The sequence below is a fragment of the Dermacentor albipictus genome, unplaced genomic scaffold (assembly GCF_038994185.2).
Source record: "Dermacentor albipictus isolate Rhodes 1998 colony unplaced genomic scaffold, USDA_Dalb.pri_finalv2 scaffold_15, whole genome shotgun sequence".
In the NCBI taxonomy this organism is placed as follows: domain Eukaryota; kingdom Metazoa; phylum Arthropoda; class Arachnida; order Ixodida; family Ixodidae; genus Dermacentor; species Dermacentor albipictus.
This window is the reverse complement of record NW_027225569.1, coordinates 2,398,843-2,416,232: the sequence shown is the minus strand read 5'-3', so window position 1 is coordinate 2,416,232 and position 17,390 is coordinate 2,398,843. Positions and strand designations below refer to the sequence as shown.

Here is a 17,390-nt window from a genome sequence, read left to right as displayed (position 1 = left end):
GGACCAAAATACCGTTACTGCATTCCTTGCTCCTCAACCTGGTTCGGAAAGCGCCCACGTCAATACTATGTACCTGCCTGTTTCAATAGTATGCCACCTACTGTATTCCGCACGAGAACAAAATACACCCGGAAAAAAATTTTCCGGTACACCTCCGCGTTGCATCATGCCCTATAATTATATCATCTAGTGTTACTGTCTTAATTTTGCATTACTGTCTTCCCTTTTGAGGTAGTAATAGTTATGTCTCTACATCTGTCTCTCTGTCTTGTTAGTTTTTTTCCTTTCTTTGTTTGTCGAGTTTGTAGCAACATCTCTATTTTCCTTCTCTATTTTCCTTTGTATTGCTCATGTTCGCTTTCTGCCGGGCACTGCCACTCAAGCGCTTCGTGAGGCTTTGGTAGACCTGATTTTGGTCTACAAGAATTGATATGAATAAAAGTACTGCCTGCCCGCCCGCCCACCCACCTGGCCTGCCTGGCCTGCCTGCCTGCCTGCCTGCTGAAGCAGCGCTTTCGGGGCGGCAGGTTTAGAAGCAAACCCTGTTTCTGTACATGTACATGGCAATGAAATTGGCCTTTGACACCAGAATAATATTTTTGGCACTAGAACAATCTTTCAGAACTTCCAGTTACATGGAAGTGTTCCTAAAAAAATTACTTCACGAACACAATGCTTAACAAACTTTGTGCACCATTTGGCATATTGGCTACGAAAAGTGTCTGATGTGCTTTCGCGCCTGGTGATTTCCTTGAATCAAGGCAAAAAATCGACGATGCATTCGTGGATAGGTAGTTTTAATCTGAGGGAGAAATCTTCAGAAAGGCATTAAAATGTATATTGCCGTCATCCTCAGTGAGCGCAAAGTAAAAAAACATTGAGGAATGGCTTTCCGATCGAGGATTTCTTAGATATGATGTTGTCACCAATGTGAGTATGCCCCAAAGTTTTATTGCAAGGCTGAAATTCTGCAAGAACATTGGCGGGAGTGCAAGAAGCAAGTTTTTCATTGTGACTTTATTGTAGTAACGCTCTAAGCATTATTATGCCATTTAGAGTTGCAAGTAACTAAACGGTAGACGGCAGTCGCAAAACATTTTACTTGTCGCATGCGCTAAACGTGTGCCAGTCGAACCCTGTGATTTATATTGAGTATGATGCCGTTTATCGTCTACCACCCTGCGTGTTGCATATTCAAAAGCGGAAGTTAGTTAAATTATCACTTGACCTTAAAGCATATCCAGTATATGGCAGACTCACGCAGAGGGAACGGTGCACGTAGCCACTTTTAATGGCGGCAGCCAAGCATCCTCTTCAAGATGAACGTCAATTGATGTAACAGAATAACGAGTGAGAGGAGCGTCGAAGATAATATGAAAATCCACCACAACATACAACTATAGCAAGCTTACTTCGTTCACCCGATTAATGGATTCTAAATTCCAGTTTATCTTTCAAGGTTGGTTCCAGATCGTCTAGCAAGCCGAACAAGGAAATTGTGAAGCCAAGGATGTGGAGGCAGTGGCCTCACCATATCTGATGCGCTGCGTTGACCTTTAAAACAAGTAAATTTTTTGTCGATATTCTTTGGAAGATGCTTCATGTTCATAGAAAAGGCAGCGCCAGACTCTACTTACATATTTAGTCGCTGTCCATTCGAAATCACTTTCTCCAAAAAACTTTATCTGTTCCCATCCTGCATTGTCTATGGAAAACCGTGCGAACCTCATCTGAGACTTCGACGCTCATCCGTGCATTGTAGCTGTTGCGATGCTTCGCCGAGTTTCCTTCTGCTTTTCTCAAGAGAGATACCTTCACAATGCGGCTTTTATCATCATAGACATTCTATACTAAGATTTCCTAGCCGTGCTTGTATTCCTTCATATTGCCCCAGCGTCGAATAAACTACCTTGCTTTATCTGGTATTCTTTTCGCATCTTTCCAATTCAATCGAATGCGTTTACTTTTTTGTGATAGCTCACGTATAATCTCCTGATCTCTTGCTGTTCCTGCTGCAACAGAAATGGCATAATCCCTCTTTTAGGTTCTGTAAGCAAGAGCACCCTATTTGATATGGAGACTTCGCAACAAATTGATGAACCACGAGCCTAATTAATTTAGTGAAGACGACGTGTGAGGGTGTCCACGGTGACTGAGGACCTGTCACGACCTCGGATATTCTGTTCCCAAAGAAAGGGAGCCGCACAGCGCTTTTCTTGGCAGACTCTAAAGTGTCATATTGTAAAAAAATGGAAACTACCGCCCTTCCTCCCAGTAGGCATCGGACATACTGGACACCTGAATTCACGTAATGAGAGGTCTGCTACGCTTCATAAAAAATGCTCGTATCATTATGCGCAGTACTGAGACGTTAACATAGCAATCACCGAAAACTTAATACAAGAACACTAAGCTAGGAACCCTTACACGACCCCTCAGGAGCAGTTTCTCGTGATTGTGATCAAGGGCCTGCACGTTGCAGTATGTCCTGTGATTCGCGGTCTTGGCTGTAAGTGTTTCACTTTAAAATTGGAAACTAAAACATGTTATTCAACTAAGGTTCAGCGCGTTTTCTCGCAGAGGCTCTTCGAGAAGAAGTGGCGGTGGCTGTGTGGTTTGCTGAAGAGTCTCGGTGATGTATAGACGTATAACAACAAGGAAATATAAATTCTGAAGCAAATTTTTATTGCGTGTAAATTTTGCAACATAGGTTTCAAAGGATGTGGCGGTTGTTAAAATACAGAGCAGTGGAGAGCGCAAGATCATTTATACCTGAGGCCCCTCTCTGGCTCCCATATATTAAAGCGCACTAAATTTAATGAGCGAACTGGTACTGTAGTCCTTCCCACTAAAGTGAAGCCGGCAAGACTAGGAATCCTACTTGAGACATCTTTCTTAGCTGCAAGCGATGTGTTCTTCTTTAATACCATGGGATTGAGAACAAGTTGCTCCTGCAACTCTTTTAGAATAAAGAATATTTGTATTTATAATATTGCACCACCACTTCGCGAATGTGGTGGTAACTGTCAGAGCAAAGTCAAACGGAGGCAGTCACGGTTCTAATATTTTTTTTTATTTTCAGCACAGACTATCGCAGATTGCCTGGCGGTTATATCGAGGACCAGTAATAGCAGCACAAAGTTTATTATTTTAATCATTTTCATAAGAACAGCGAAGAAGCTGCGTAGCATCGCTGGAAAACGTACCACGCCTTGACTACACTTTAGAAAGCAAGCCCAATTCAGGAAACTGGGGACTTTCGACATTCATTAACAATGCTCATAGCGGCCCAGGAGTCCCTTAGTAGGGAGGAGGGTATGGACCAAACAAGGTATGATTTACTTTCAAACGTCCAACTTTGTCCTCAGAGGGAAGGTGCCCCTCCCGATTACCGTTCTCAACGTTGCGTGTTGGCCTCGCTAAATTTTCACCCTTCTTCTGGCCTTGTTCCTTGGTCTCAGAATTGCCGCTTCTTCCATCGCTTACTGGCGAGTCAGTTTCCGGTGGACAACGTGCTTCTTCAGCTTTGTTTGGTCCACTTGGCTGGCCGATCAATTCAGTGGGAACTTGAGTGTCTTGCCTTTTAAATGACTCCGTCTGATCTAGAGGGCTTCCATTTGGTTTACCTGCACATGGCAGCGCATTGACTAAATATTGCATCGAAAAATAAGAAAAGACAACATATGTACATCCCTATGCAAACTCGGCAGAATGACCAAAAGCAGTTACACGTTCATCCTGTTAGCTGGGAAATATTTTGCATCTTTTCCATTGTTCTCACGAAGGAATGATTTTCGCTCAGTGTGTCTTGTGCAATGTTTCGAATATTAGCTCAGTATCATTATTATTATTTTTTTCGTCGAATATTCGAGACTGTTCTCGGATTAACTGAAACATGTTCTAGCAAGAAATATATTCCGGTTTGCGTGGCTGACCCTGACAACTGGGAAGCGAACTTATATTCAAACTATGGATATCGTTGGGGCGCATTCCTCTCAACTTTTACGTAATTCAGTTGCGAGTGTAAGCTAAGTAAAGTTGAATATAACCACCATAAAATGCCAACATCTTAATTTATAAACCAACATTTATCGCACCTCTTCCTGTACTATGTGCGTTAAGCTACATCTACCATTGATTTCTGGATTAAGAGAAAAAATAGTGAAATGCATTATCTGCCACTCTATAATTCTTTGTTGATCTCGCTATATGTTTGATATCTTCCTTGGTACCCTTTTCCCAAAATTATTTGCAAGAATGACTGGGCATGGCAGCTCTGCTGGCACGATGAGCTCAAGCACGTTTGTTCTTGTCATACAGATCGCCGCCCTACTGCTCACGATAGCAGGGTTCGACGGAAAAGGCCAGCATATGAAAACCAACGCGACCTATCTTCCAAGGTATCTTCGATTCCAAGTGCCTACGTCGCCATTCTATCTGATGATGATGATGATGATGTGTGGTGTTTTGTGGCGCAAGGGCCAGGTTTGGCCAAAGAGCGCCATGACAAATTGTGGTGTTAACGATGTATTATGGAAGATGTGACTTGGCTGTAAAGTGGCCTAAAAATAGTCGCTGTAAAGTGCGTAAAATCTACGTGCTATAAAATTATGGCGATGACTAATGACGAAGACTGTGAAGATTAAAATCCATCGTAAAAGAATGATGCATTGTTTAAAATATGCGTGACGTTAAATTGCTTACAGCACTACTGCCTCGTCAGAGCCCTTGAACCACAAGGGCCTAGAGGCATGTGCTATTCAAAATAATTATCGGAGCGGCATCCTCTGAAGAGAGGAAGCGCTACGAACGTGTGGGGCTAATAACATGCAACACATCTTTCAAAAAACCTAAGATGGCGTTGGTGTCAAAGAATGGTTCTGGACCAAGTAACATAACAGGATGAAGGGGGATGTGGTGCCGGTATGCTAAGAGAAAGTGTTTTTTTCTTTCGGGTTCGGCCTCCGGACACTCCAGTAGGACATGGAGGACGGTCAGCCTCTCCCCTCATCTACCACAGGTTGGAGGCTCGTTTCCGGTGAGTAAGAAGTTATGTGTGCCGAAAGTGTGTCCTTTTCTTAGACGGCAGAATAGGACATCTGTCCGGCGGGATTGTGTTACGGGAGGCCAGAAACCTAATTGTGGCTTGATTACATGCAGTTTATTATTTGTTTCCATGTCCCACGAGCGTTGCCAGTAGTTCCACATTTTTCTGCGCAAGTAGGGCCTCAGATCTGTGACAGGGACTGCCGCGGTAGGATTTACATAATACGATGCAATTGGTGTGGCCATCTGGTCCGCCAGAACATTGCCTTCGATGACCCTATGACTGGGCACCCAGCATATGATGACATGCTGGTTACATATATACGTTTTACATAGGACGGAATAGAGTTCGTTGATGACTGGGTTTTTGTGCTTAGAAAATGACATCAAGGCCTTCACAACACTGAGGGAGTCCGTATATATAACTGATTTCTGGAGTTGTGATTTATTTATATGCTTTACGGCCGACAGCAGTGCGTAGGCCTCAGCCGTAAAGATACTAGTTTCCGGATGCAGTACGTCGGATTCCGAGAAGGATGGACCGACGGCTACATAGGACACCCCGTCGTGTGACTTCGATGCGTCTGTGTAGAACTCCGTGCAGGAGTATTTGTGCTGGAGTTCCCGGAAATGCATTAGGATTTCAATCTCTGGAGCGTGTTTTGTAACTTGCATGAAAGATATATCACGTTGTATCAGCTGCCACTCCCAAGGAGGTAGCAGCTTGGCTGGATGTATTAGGCGAAGTTCGAGGAGTGGAACATGCATTTCATGACTAAGCTCCCTCACACGCAGCGAGAAAGGCTGTCTTACGGAAGGACGATTATGAAATAGTGTAGCATATGTCATATCATTAATGGTGTTAAAACAGAGATGTTCGGGATTTGAGTGGACTTTCAAAAAGTATGTTTGGCTGATGTATGTTCTCTGGATATGGAGTGACCACTCATTCGATTCTGCATATAAACTTTGTACGGGACTCGTTCTGAAGGCTCCTGTGGCTAAACGGATACCCAGATGGTGAACAGTGTCTAGCATCTTTAGTGCGCTCGGGGCGGCAGAGTGATAAATGACGGCACCATAGTCTAGTCGCGATCGAATGAGGCTTTTATATAGATTCATTAAACACTTACTGTCACTACCCCACGTAGTCTGGGATAGAAGTTTTATTATGTTCATTGTTTTCAGACATTTTTCTTTAAGATGTTTAATGTGGGGGACGAAAGTGAGTCTGTAGTCAAGTATGACACCTAGAAATTTGTGTTCTTTGTTTACAGGTATCTGTTGTCCACACACTTCTAAGCAGGGATGCGGAACCAGGCCTCTCTTCCTTGTTAACAAAACACAAGAACTCTTATGAGGATTGATTTTGAATCCATTTTTCTCTGCCCGCCGTGACACCTTGTTCAAACCATGCTGTACCTGTCTCTCGCACACTGCGAGGTTACAGGATTTGAAACCTATTTGGACGTCGTCCACATAGACGGAATACAAAATGGCCGGTGGTAAGGAAGTACGAAGTGTTGTCATCTTAACAATAAAGAGTGTGCAACTGAGCACGCCACCCTGGGGTACACCGGTTTCTTGTGCAAAACGACGTGACAGTACATTGCCTACTTTCACCCGGAAGGTGCGATTGGACAAGTAGCTTTTTATTACGTTTAGCATATTACCATGAATGCCCATTTCTGACAAATCTCGCAAGATTCCGTAGCGCCAGGTCGTATTGTACGCCTTCTCCACATCGAGGAATATCGATAAGAAGAACTGTTTGTGTACAAACGCGTCACGAATATGTCCTTCAATACGTACAAGGTGGTCGGTTGTGCAGCGCCCTTCTCGGAAGCCACACTGAAAGGGATGAAGCATTTTGTTTTGTTCAAGGAAATGGATTGGTCGCCGATTTATCATTTTTTCAAATACCTTACACATGCAGCTTGTGAGGGCTATCGGCCGGTAACTTGCCACTGAAGAAAGGTCTTTCCCTTGTTTCAAAACAGGGACCACAATGGCTTCTTTCCATGCCGTTGGAAGGTACCCTGCGTCCCAGATAGTGTTGAAGAGTGTAAGTAGTGTTACTTGCGTGTCATTGTGTAAGTTTTTGAGCATTTCATACATGATTCTATCGGATCCCGGTGCAGAGGTCTTGCATGCGCTCAAGGCAGCTTTCAACTCGGCAACACTAAAAGGGCAATTGTACGGTTCATTCTGTCGGCATTTATTGGTGAGTGGCTTGCATTCTTCCATTTGTTTATATTTTAGGAAGGATTGTAAATAATGATTTGAGCTTGATACACTCTCAAAGTGTTCCCTCAGTGAGTCGGCCTGATCTTTCAGTGTATCACCCTGTGTATCTGTATCTGTAAACGAGTCAATACTTGATAAAAAGTTCTGCCAACTTTCTATTCTTGCCTGCCTGCGGGTTCTCCTGCCTTGAGATTTTACTTTCTTAAAGTTGATAAGATTCTCTGCAGTGGGGGAAGCGCGTAGCAACCCCCACGCTTTGTTCTGTTTCTTACGAGCAACCCTACATTCGTCGTTCCACCACGGGACACGTCGTCTGCATGCCAAACCACTTCCTTCAGATATGCATTTACATGCAGCATCTATTATGAACGCTGTAAAATAATCCACAGCGGCATCGATTTCTAGAGAAGACATATCAGCCAATGAGATTCTAGATAGATTTCGAAATTTCTCCCAGTCGGCTGTATTTATCTTCTACCTAGGAACTTGTGGGGGAAATTCATTTCGTTTAGCTGTTCTTAGCAGTACGGGGAAGTGATCGCTCCCGTAAGGATTGCTCGTAACTTCCCATTTAAGTTCAGGCAGTATTGACGCGGAAACTATACTAAGATCTATTGACGAAAAGGATCTGTTTGCAAGAGAGTAATATGTGGGTTCTCTATTATTTAGAAGGCACGCTCCAGAAGAAAAAAGGAACTGTTCAACGAGACGACCTCGTGCATCGATGCGAGAGTCTCCTCACAAGGTGATATGCGCATTGAAATCGCCAAGAACAACATAGGGTTCTGGCAATTCATCTACATAGGATTGAAATTCATGTTTCGTTAATTTGTAATGTGGGGGTATGTAAAGAGAGCTATGGTGATGAGTTTGTTTAGGAGAACAGCTCGAACCGCCACTGCTTCGAGAGGCATTTGTAGCTGTAAACGTTGACAAGCAATGTTCTTATGGATAACAATGGCGACACCGCCCGATGATGCGACAGCATCATCGCGATCTTTGCGAGAAGTTATGTACTGTCGGAGAAAGTTTGTGTGTTTGGATTTTAAGTGTGTTTCCTGTAAACACAGCACTTTTGGATTGTCTTGGTGGATGATTTCCTGCACATCATCAAGGTTTCTAAGAAGACCTCTGACGTTCCACTGTATGATTTGTGTATCCATATTTAAAGTAAGTTGGTGCTGTGTGTACGGAAACGGAAAGATGCCTTAGATTACAGAGCTCTTTCGAGGCCCTGTTATCGGGGTTTTGCTCTTTCTGGAGCGTTCGAGTGAGCCTCGCCGCTTCTTCGGCGCTTGGTGCGCCTTGATGTTAGATGTAGTGTCCATTGCCTCGTGTGAGGCGCCGGACACGTGCTCTTGCGAGCGAGAAGTAACTAGAGAGGGTCCCGCCTTGGGGGGCAAGACCCCTGCGCCCACCAGCCCGGAGGTCGATGGGGCTCCCAGAGGGATTTGGCTGCGCCGGCTGTTGCCAACGCAGGAAGGGGCCGAGGAAGCCGGGGCAGCCTCAGCTGCGCCAACCTTCGGGGTCGATGATCGCTCATTCAGGGTTGACGGAGCAGCGCTAGCTGCAACCGCCGTGGGGGCAGATGGCGTAGCTGCCGACTCACTGCCTGCGGGCCGGACAGCCGCCGGAGGCCGTTGTGACGCTGCCCCCTGACGTGCCACTTCGGCAAAGCTTTTCTTTGGCAAGTATGCTACCCGCCTGCGTGCCTCTTTGAATGATATGTTTTTCTTTACTTTGATTGTGACTATATCTTTCTCTTTTTTCCAGGACGGGCACGACCGCGAGTATGCGGCGTGCTCGCCTTCACAGTTTACACAATGGAGAGTGTTCACGCAAGCTTCAGAAGTATGTTCGTGTGCACTGCACTTCGCACAGGTTTGACGGCCTCGGCAGCTCTGCGAGCTGTGGCCGAAGCGTTGGCATTTAAAACACCTTAGGGTATTTGGCACATATGGCTGAACACGGAGCTTTATGTACCCGGCCTCTACAGACTCGGGCAGAATACTTGAGCCGAAAGTCAATATAAGGTGTTTGGTCTTGATTTCTTTGCTGTCACGCCTGATCTTAATTCTTTTAACATTGATAACGTTCTGGTCACTGAAGCCCTCCAAGAGTTCATCCTCAGTGAGCTCCAGCAAGTCATCGTCCGAGACAACACCGCGGCTTGTGTTCATGGTGCGGTGCGGGGTTACTGTTACTTGGGTCTCCCCAAATGACACAAATTTCGGCAGCTTCTCATACTGCTTCTGATTTTGGAGCTCCAAAAGGAGATCGCCACTTGACATTCTCGACACCTTATATCCTGTACCGAAAACTTCGGTCAAAGACTTGGAAACAAGGAACGGTGAAATGGATCGCACTAGTTTGTCTGGCTTTTCTGAGTGAATGACGTGGAATCGAGGAAAGTTGTGGACTTGTCGTCCGAAAAATTGAAAGAGGTCTTCGGTGCGCCCTCGTTTCTGAGGGCGATCAGGAAGTTTGGGGAAAGAAGTTTCCATGAAAATGTATAAAAATTCGGCAACAGCGCCGACCACCCACCACGGAGCCCAACGAGGGGACGCGGCAGAGCTTGCATGCAAGTCTGCACGACGCCAGCCGTACGCCGCCACTATAACCAGATATGGTGTACCCAAGACTGGATAGCCACACAGGGTTAACCCTTGCCGCCAAGAAGAAGGAAGTAAATAGAAGAGAGAAGAAGACAGGAAAGATGTAAAGTGAGAGATAAAGACGAAGGTTTGAGAAGAGAGAGACAGGAAAAGGCGACTACCGATTTCCCCCGGGTGGGTCAGTCCGGGGGTGCCGTCTACGTGAAGCAGAGGCCAAAGAGGCGTGTTACCTCCGCCGGGGGGCCTTAAAGGTCCGAGCACCCGGCATTGGCCCAACCCCCAGGATCCCCCTTTGCCCGGACAAGGCTAAGCCGCGCATGGCTACACGCGGGAGGGTCCAACCCTCGTGTGCTCTGGATAAGAACGATCTACAGCACCATTAGAGTGCAACGACAACGCTGGATCACGTCACGGACTTCAGCGCGACCACAGCGAGGCCATGGGCACCAACGGCCATAAAAGGAGGAGACAGACCTCGACGGACCACTGGGCATCGCAGCTCTGCTGGCACAGTGACCTAAAACCCGTTTGTGTTTGCCATACAGGTGAGCAATCGTTTTGGGAAATGCCTACGATCCAAAGAATTGGGCCTAATTGGGCTGCCATGCCCAAGGCTACTTTCGAATTTGTTGTGTGACTATTGCGTGCATGTTTCTATGTTGCTGCTTATAGTAGGGAATGTCGAAAGTAACGCTGGGCCTTATTATCACCCGTTTTTCAAACACCTAAAACCAATTGCTGACGACCTTCGTGTAATCAACGAAGAAGGTCTAAAATCCATCGACTTAAAACTTGACAGCCTAAGCCATCTCGATACCTATGTACTACATGCATGGAACAAAAATTATAGCCACCAGAAAGCACTGCTATCGCTTGAACTAAAGGTAGATGACCTCGAAAATCGTTCCAGAAGATCAAAGTCAATTGTTTACGGTCTTCCCGAGGATGCTAAGGAAAACGAGGGCTCACATGAACACAAAGTGAACGAAAACATTCTTAAAAGTGTCCTAAAAGTCGAAGATGTAACAATTGCAAAGATTCACAGATTGGGCAGGCCAACAGCTAAAAAACATGACCGGTTATTTTGAAACTCCTGGACTACCGCAACAAATCACAAATCCTAAGCAACTGTTATAAGCTGAAGGGGAGCAGTTTTTAAATCGGCAAAGATTTTTCATGACGTGTAAGAAACATCAGGAAAAAACTATGGAACCACGCGAAAACTAGAAAAGAATCTGGGGACAAGGTGTTGCTGGTCTACGACAAACTTCGTATCAATGATGACCTCTACCGATGGGATGACGAAGCAAATGATGTGGCCCCAATTCAACCACATTCAGCTACCTCGAGCAAAGAAAACCAGGAAGCAGAAATGCAAACGAAACGCCCTCGTCGCAATGCACTCCGTCCGAAATAACTTTCTCTAATATTATACGCGTAGCATAATAAAGGAAACTGAGTTCCTTGAAGCATTACTTCTTGGTATTTAACCAGATTTTGTTGCTTTAACTGAGACTTGGCTTACAATCGATATCAGGCATGCTGAAATCACACCACAAAACTACGTAATCGTACGGAAGGACCGATTAACACACGGTGGTGGCGTCGCCTTACTGATTAAAAAAAAATCCCTCACATCGTGTTGCCTCATGCCGCAGGAGTCGAAGGAATGTTTTGTAAACTAACATTTTCTACAAGCAATATTGTTGTCGGATGTACTTATCGTAGTCTCTAATGTCAGGTTGAAGTGATGGAAAGACTGTGGTTGTATGCGCAAAATAACATTTTGGGGGCCAGACAAGTACTCCTAGGGGATTTTAACCTGCCTAATGGGAACTGCCAAACATGTGAACACCACTCGCCAAATGCTGATATTCTTCTCCAGCTCATGCTTTCATTGAATCTTAGCCAAATCGTAACAGAGCCCACATGTCTTCAAGGAACTACTTCCAACACACTTGAATTGTTTTTTTTAGCCATCATTTCCCGTTACGGCAAACGTATCTTGAATTCATTACTGGAATATCTGATTATAAGATTACTTTATGTGTTGTACCTGCTCAGGATACTACATTTTCTTCCCAAACACGCATCACTTACCCGTAGAGCAGACGATACGAATATTATTGACTACTTATCTAAAGAATCAAGCCTTTGAAGCACTTTCAATACGTCCCCACCACAAACATCGAAACATTGTGCCATAGTTTCAAAAAATAATGTTTCAATTTGTTTCCAAGTATGCATCTTCTCCAGTTAAAAAAACGAGGAAGCACAATCGCTTGATCTCACGAGACATCATTCATGCCAAACGCAAACTCAAGCGTCTGAAAAAATAAAGGAGAACATCAACTAATCCTTCATCTCGACGTAATCTTACTCTAGCTATCCAAGACATGAAATCTAAAATAAAGACAGCGAAGTCAAACTACTACTCAAACGCACTTCAAAGACTCCTAAGAAATTCACCTAGCAAATTCTGGAACTACCTTAAACCTAAGGGATCAAGTGATCCCCAGTGTCGCCAGAAACTAACAAACAAAGTGCTAATTCACTAAATAACCATTTTTCTTCTGTCTTCGCAAGTGACGATGGGAAGCTACCTCAAATTGACATCACCGTTAATAGCAGACTAAGCCCTCTTACCGTCACTGAGTCCGGAGTACTGAATCTTCTCCTAAACCTGGACACGAAAAAAAGGGCTAGGCCCAGATAAAATACCCAATGCTTTCTCCAAACGATACGCAGAATGTACGGCGAAGTACCTTTGTCTAATATTTAACGAATCATTATCATCATCTGTTCTTCCACAGGATTGGAAGTCTGCAAAAGTGGTCCCAATACGTAAATCAGGCTGCAAAGACGGCCCGTCCAATTTTCGGCCGATTTCGCTTACAAGTACTTTGTGCAAAATCCTGCAAAACATCATACTGAAACATATAACCGTTGTCTTAAAAAGTGAGAGTGTCATATCCCCATATCAACATTGCTTTCGCTGAGGCCTTTCTACAATCACTCAACTACTGGAACTAACCCACGACATATCATTTATATTGACCAACACAGACAAACAGACCTAATCCTACTCGATTTCTCGAACGAATTTGATCGGGTATCACACAAAAACTTCACCAGGAAACTTGACATTGTATTAGATACAGGCCCCATAATTGACTGGATTTGCGACTATCTTACTAACCGTACCCAATTTGTGGGTAACACAAATTCGGTACGGGTACACAAATAGCCCGGGTAACACCGGGAGTCACCCAGGGAAGCGTTCTGGCTCCACCTTTATTTCTAATTTTTATTACTCACTTACCCGCAAAACTCACAGGAAACATTAGTCTATTTGTAGATGATTGCACCCTTTAACGAAAGATTAACTCGCATGACGACCACATAAGATTAAACAACGACTTGAAAGCTGTGTCTAACTATTTGCCCACTGGCAGATGACCATCTATACTAAGCAATCTCCTGTTGTTTCAATCACGAGAAAAAAAAGCTACTTGAGCTTTAAGTGTACCGTTAAGGACGTGCCCCTAATACGAGTTCATGAACACAAGTAGCTGGAATTAAAGGTTAACACGTGACTTCAGATGGAACTTCCATATACACAACGATACAGCGACTGCAGTGAAGCGCCTTTTCTTACTTGGAAGACACCTATTACTAGCACCACCCGGTACAAAACTTCTGGCTTACAAAACCTTCGTCAGGTTCGTCCTTGAGTACGCAAATGTTATCAGGTTCCTGCACGCTAAACAACTAATTAAAAAACTTGAAGGTGTACAAAGGAACGTTCTACGGTATATAATCAATAAACATAAATTAACAGACTCACCCACCGAACTATTTAACAAGGCCGGAATCCTAACAGTACAAAACCGAGCTGTCTAGCCCGTTCAAAACATATGTACCAGCTACTACACCACAAGCTTAATATTGATACCTCTAGATACATCTCCAGAAATGAAACACAGCCAACACGACATAAACAAACACAAACACTCAATGATTATTCTTTTCATATCGATTGCTTTAATCATTCTTTTTTTTTCTTTAGCGATAAGAGATTGGAATAAACTGACTGAATCAATTAGTAACAGCTCCTCATTAGATACATTTGCTAATTTAGTGGGAAAACATCTCTTCGCCTTACAGCTCTGATTTACATACTCCGGTTTGTTACCGATCTTCATAGTTTAACACTTTAATCGTTGAGTGTTCTTTGTGTATGAAGCATGATGTACGTATGACTGCATCCTGTTTGTCATGTTCATTAGGTGTTTTATATCACATGTGCTTTCAGGAGGTTTTTTCTTGTTTGGCCTCTTCTTTTCTCAGATTCTTCTTCGTTATAGTATATTGTACCCAAATATTGCATTTGTGATGAAGTACTATTTTCCTTTGTTTACCGAAGCCAAAACCTTTACAATAGCACACTCCTGATTATATAATGTATTTGTATTTGTTCGCAAATCGCACCATATGTACTGGCCCTTCCTGTTATAGTCCCCAGAGGGATTGACAGTCTGTGATAGAAGTGAATAAATAAAATTAATAACAACATTCTTTCTTGGTTGTGTTTTCTATGTCGTAAAGTACATTATATTTAAGTTGAATGTTTATGTTCAGTAATGTTTGCATATAAATCATTTACGCTGTTATTGATCGCACTTGAGCAGTGTTCTTAACATGACTTTATTGAGGTGCCTCTGTACAAGAAACTACATTTGCTCCAAATATGAGCACGTAAGAATATAAGCACCTCTCGCTGTCATTGCATTAAATTTGCGAAGTCCTCCCTGCCAGCATATTATGCAGATCACACGAACAACTTACCTGACACCAGCAGCCCACACAAGGGCACCGCCAATACTAGAAGCAGAGGTCTCATGGTACGTGCAGTTGACCCTGCAACGAAAGTTTGCGATTAACATATTAAGGTATTTTCCCGTGTTTTACAGTTTAATTTCTGTGAAGATTCATACAACATTGCCCAATGAATGAAAAGGACGCAGCTCAACAAAGAGAAGTGCACGTACAGCTGTTCCTTCACGCAGCTTTAGGATTTCAAAATGAAACACAATCAACCCGCACTCGTGAAAAAATTCCGTGCAAACCTTGTCATAGTGTACATAAAGGGGGAGGAGGCAGCAGGTATAGACAGAAAGACAGGGAGGCTAGCCAGTTCTCGGGCCGGCTGACCTCTGTGTACATAACGATGATCACAATGTGCGCATGGGAAATAATGAGCAGCACTAAATGGTTTCATTTCAAGACGAGCATACAGGCCGATAATACTGAGAAAACATAAAAACGGAGGAAAGATACGCAGCCGAAGATACAAAAGAAATGGTAATCGACTACTACTACAGTTCTGACATGAATTTTGCCTGTACTTTGCTATTCTATAACGATGCAACTCGACATGCATATTTTGGCAAAAAGAAAGCCAACTAATCTGCAATGGAGCCTTGCTATCCAGGTTTTTATTTCTACAATTCACAAAGAATTTCTCACATTTCACAACCAAGCTTTTTCTTATCAAGTTTAGCTTAAGGGAAGTAGTCAAGGGTTTAGAGCTTAACTAATACAACTGATGACCACGTTGGTGAACGCTAATAAGGATGCAATAGGCCTATCGACTGAAAGTGCATATTTTAGGGAAGTACACAGCCTAAAGTAGAAGTTCCAGCTGCAAATTGGCCTAAACTTGGTTATGAAGAAAAAGTGGCATTCGATATAGCCTAATATGTTTTATATTGGATTAGACACAGCAAAGAGTACCCACCTAATGAAGGATCCAGTGGAGGTGCATGCTGCGTCGTAAAATCGACAGTCTTTATACACTGCTACGAGTAGCCTGCGAGGCAAAATTCGAGAGCAAATGAAAGTAAATACATAAATGAAACAACTGAATGCACCCATGCCAACAGTCCTGAGCCAATAGCAGAGAGGCCAGGGTAACTAGCACGTTCATTAGGTGAATTGGAGGTAAAATAAACATGACTATAGGTGCAACCAATGGGCGGCGGATCTCTGCGACGGCACAGGTGGTGCTCCATTACGCCACTACTACCTCAACGAAAAGCGGCACGCCTGACTAGAACGAAACACATGCGTTCCAGCACAAGTGCAAAAGGCGTATAGTAACCTGTACTGTGCACCCCTCACGTGTTGAAGGGGTTCTAATGGATAGATATTGATAAGCACATATACCTTGCCTAGACACGCTTCAACGCAAGCTTCATAATACCCTAACTAGAGCGTACCGGTGCTCTAGTTAGCTCTCGATATAACTATACCGTAATGCTCCTAAACCATTTTTGCTGTTAGTAGATATGCTGCGACCACCATCTTGGCCGCTACAGCATGCCTGCGTGTGTTACAAGAGGATGGACTTGCACGTGTGACAATGTGGCCTAGAGATACTACTACAAGAAGCATTCCATCGCATCAGAACATAGGTTCTTGCACCATAACCCATAATACATATATATATAAAAATATATCTCGGTAGTGAAGAGAATCACGCGAACCAAGGTCTTTCAGTCTTGGCCACATTTCTAACATTCCTAGACGAGATTCGGTGCAGTCAGGCATCGAATAAGCACGGGGTGTAATGGGATTTAATTATTCCTGAAGGCTAACAACTGTTTGTATTGCTAGATCATGAGCTGTGTATAATTGGACATATCGGCATTTTATGAATGTAGTTTCGTAGATTCCCAAAGAAAGCACGTCTCAACTTTAATTGAAGACATCCTATGGGGCTCTTGCATTGCCCAGAGGCGCTGCGAAAAAGGTGCTAAAAAGCGCCCTCCTTCCTAAAATTGGTCGTACCAAGCTCGGTCGTCTGCTTCGGAAAGCACGTTTACAATATGGACCCGCCACTTTCGGTTGTGTTGTAGCACGGCCTGCGGCGAACATCGGGCGCCGAAGATTTTTTCAGGGGTGGCACGCTGCGTAAAGGCAAGAAATTATGCAGTGCCGAATACGTGTACGCCGATCAAGTATTAGGCGGCGAAGTTTTAGCACGGTGTCAATCGCAAAAAGTGAAGCGAGTCGCGTACGAAGTGCAACTACAGGTAAAGGTTTGTACGCTAGCTGCTAGATTCAGGCGCACAAACGCGAGGAAATGCGTGCTGTAAATGAATCCACAGCAGCGATAAGCAGACATCATGTGTGCGGAACTGCTCGAGGACACGACGGTACGCGCCGCGATGTACGAACTGCTCGAGCGCACGATCGTACGCGTCGCGACTGCAGCGCTCTTTCGACATGCCGCCAAACAAGTAGTTATGCCTGTGTTGTAGTAGCGGCCATCTGTCCCTTTTAGTAACTGGTAATAACTGTTGCAATGCATATGAGCTCGCACGTACGTGCGAATCGCGCTACAGCGCGAGCTCGTGCGCTGCTCGCTTGATGCAGCTTTTAATGACAGCGCTCGAACATCGATGTGCTGCAATCAAT

General features: G+C 44.1%; 1 long non-coding RNA gene across 1 annotated transcript; it reads right to left on the bottom strand.

Moving 5' to 3' along the window:
• Positions 1-3,051: 3,051 nt before the first annotated feature.
• LOC135913424 (uncharacterized) lies at positions 3,052-15,786 on the bottom strand. The gene is made up of 3 exons (XR_010568004.2): positions 15,709-15,786; positions 14,757-14,828; positions 3,052-3,626 (listed from the first exon to the last, which is right to left on the bottom strand). It is a non-coding gene; the product is annotated as an uncharacterized lncRNA (long non-coding RNA).
• Between the last annotated feature and the right edge of the window lie 1,604 nt (positions 15,787-17,390).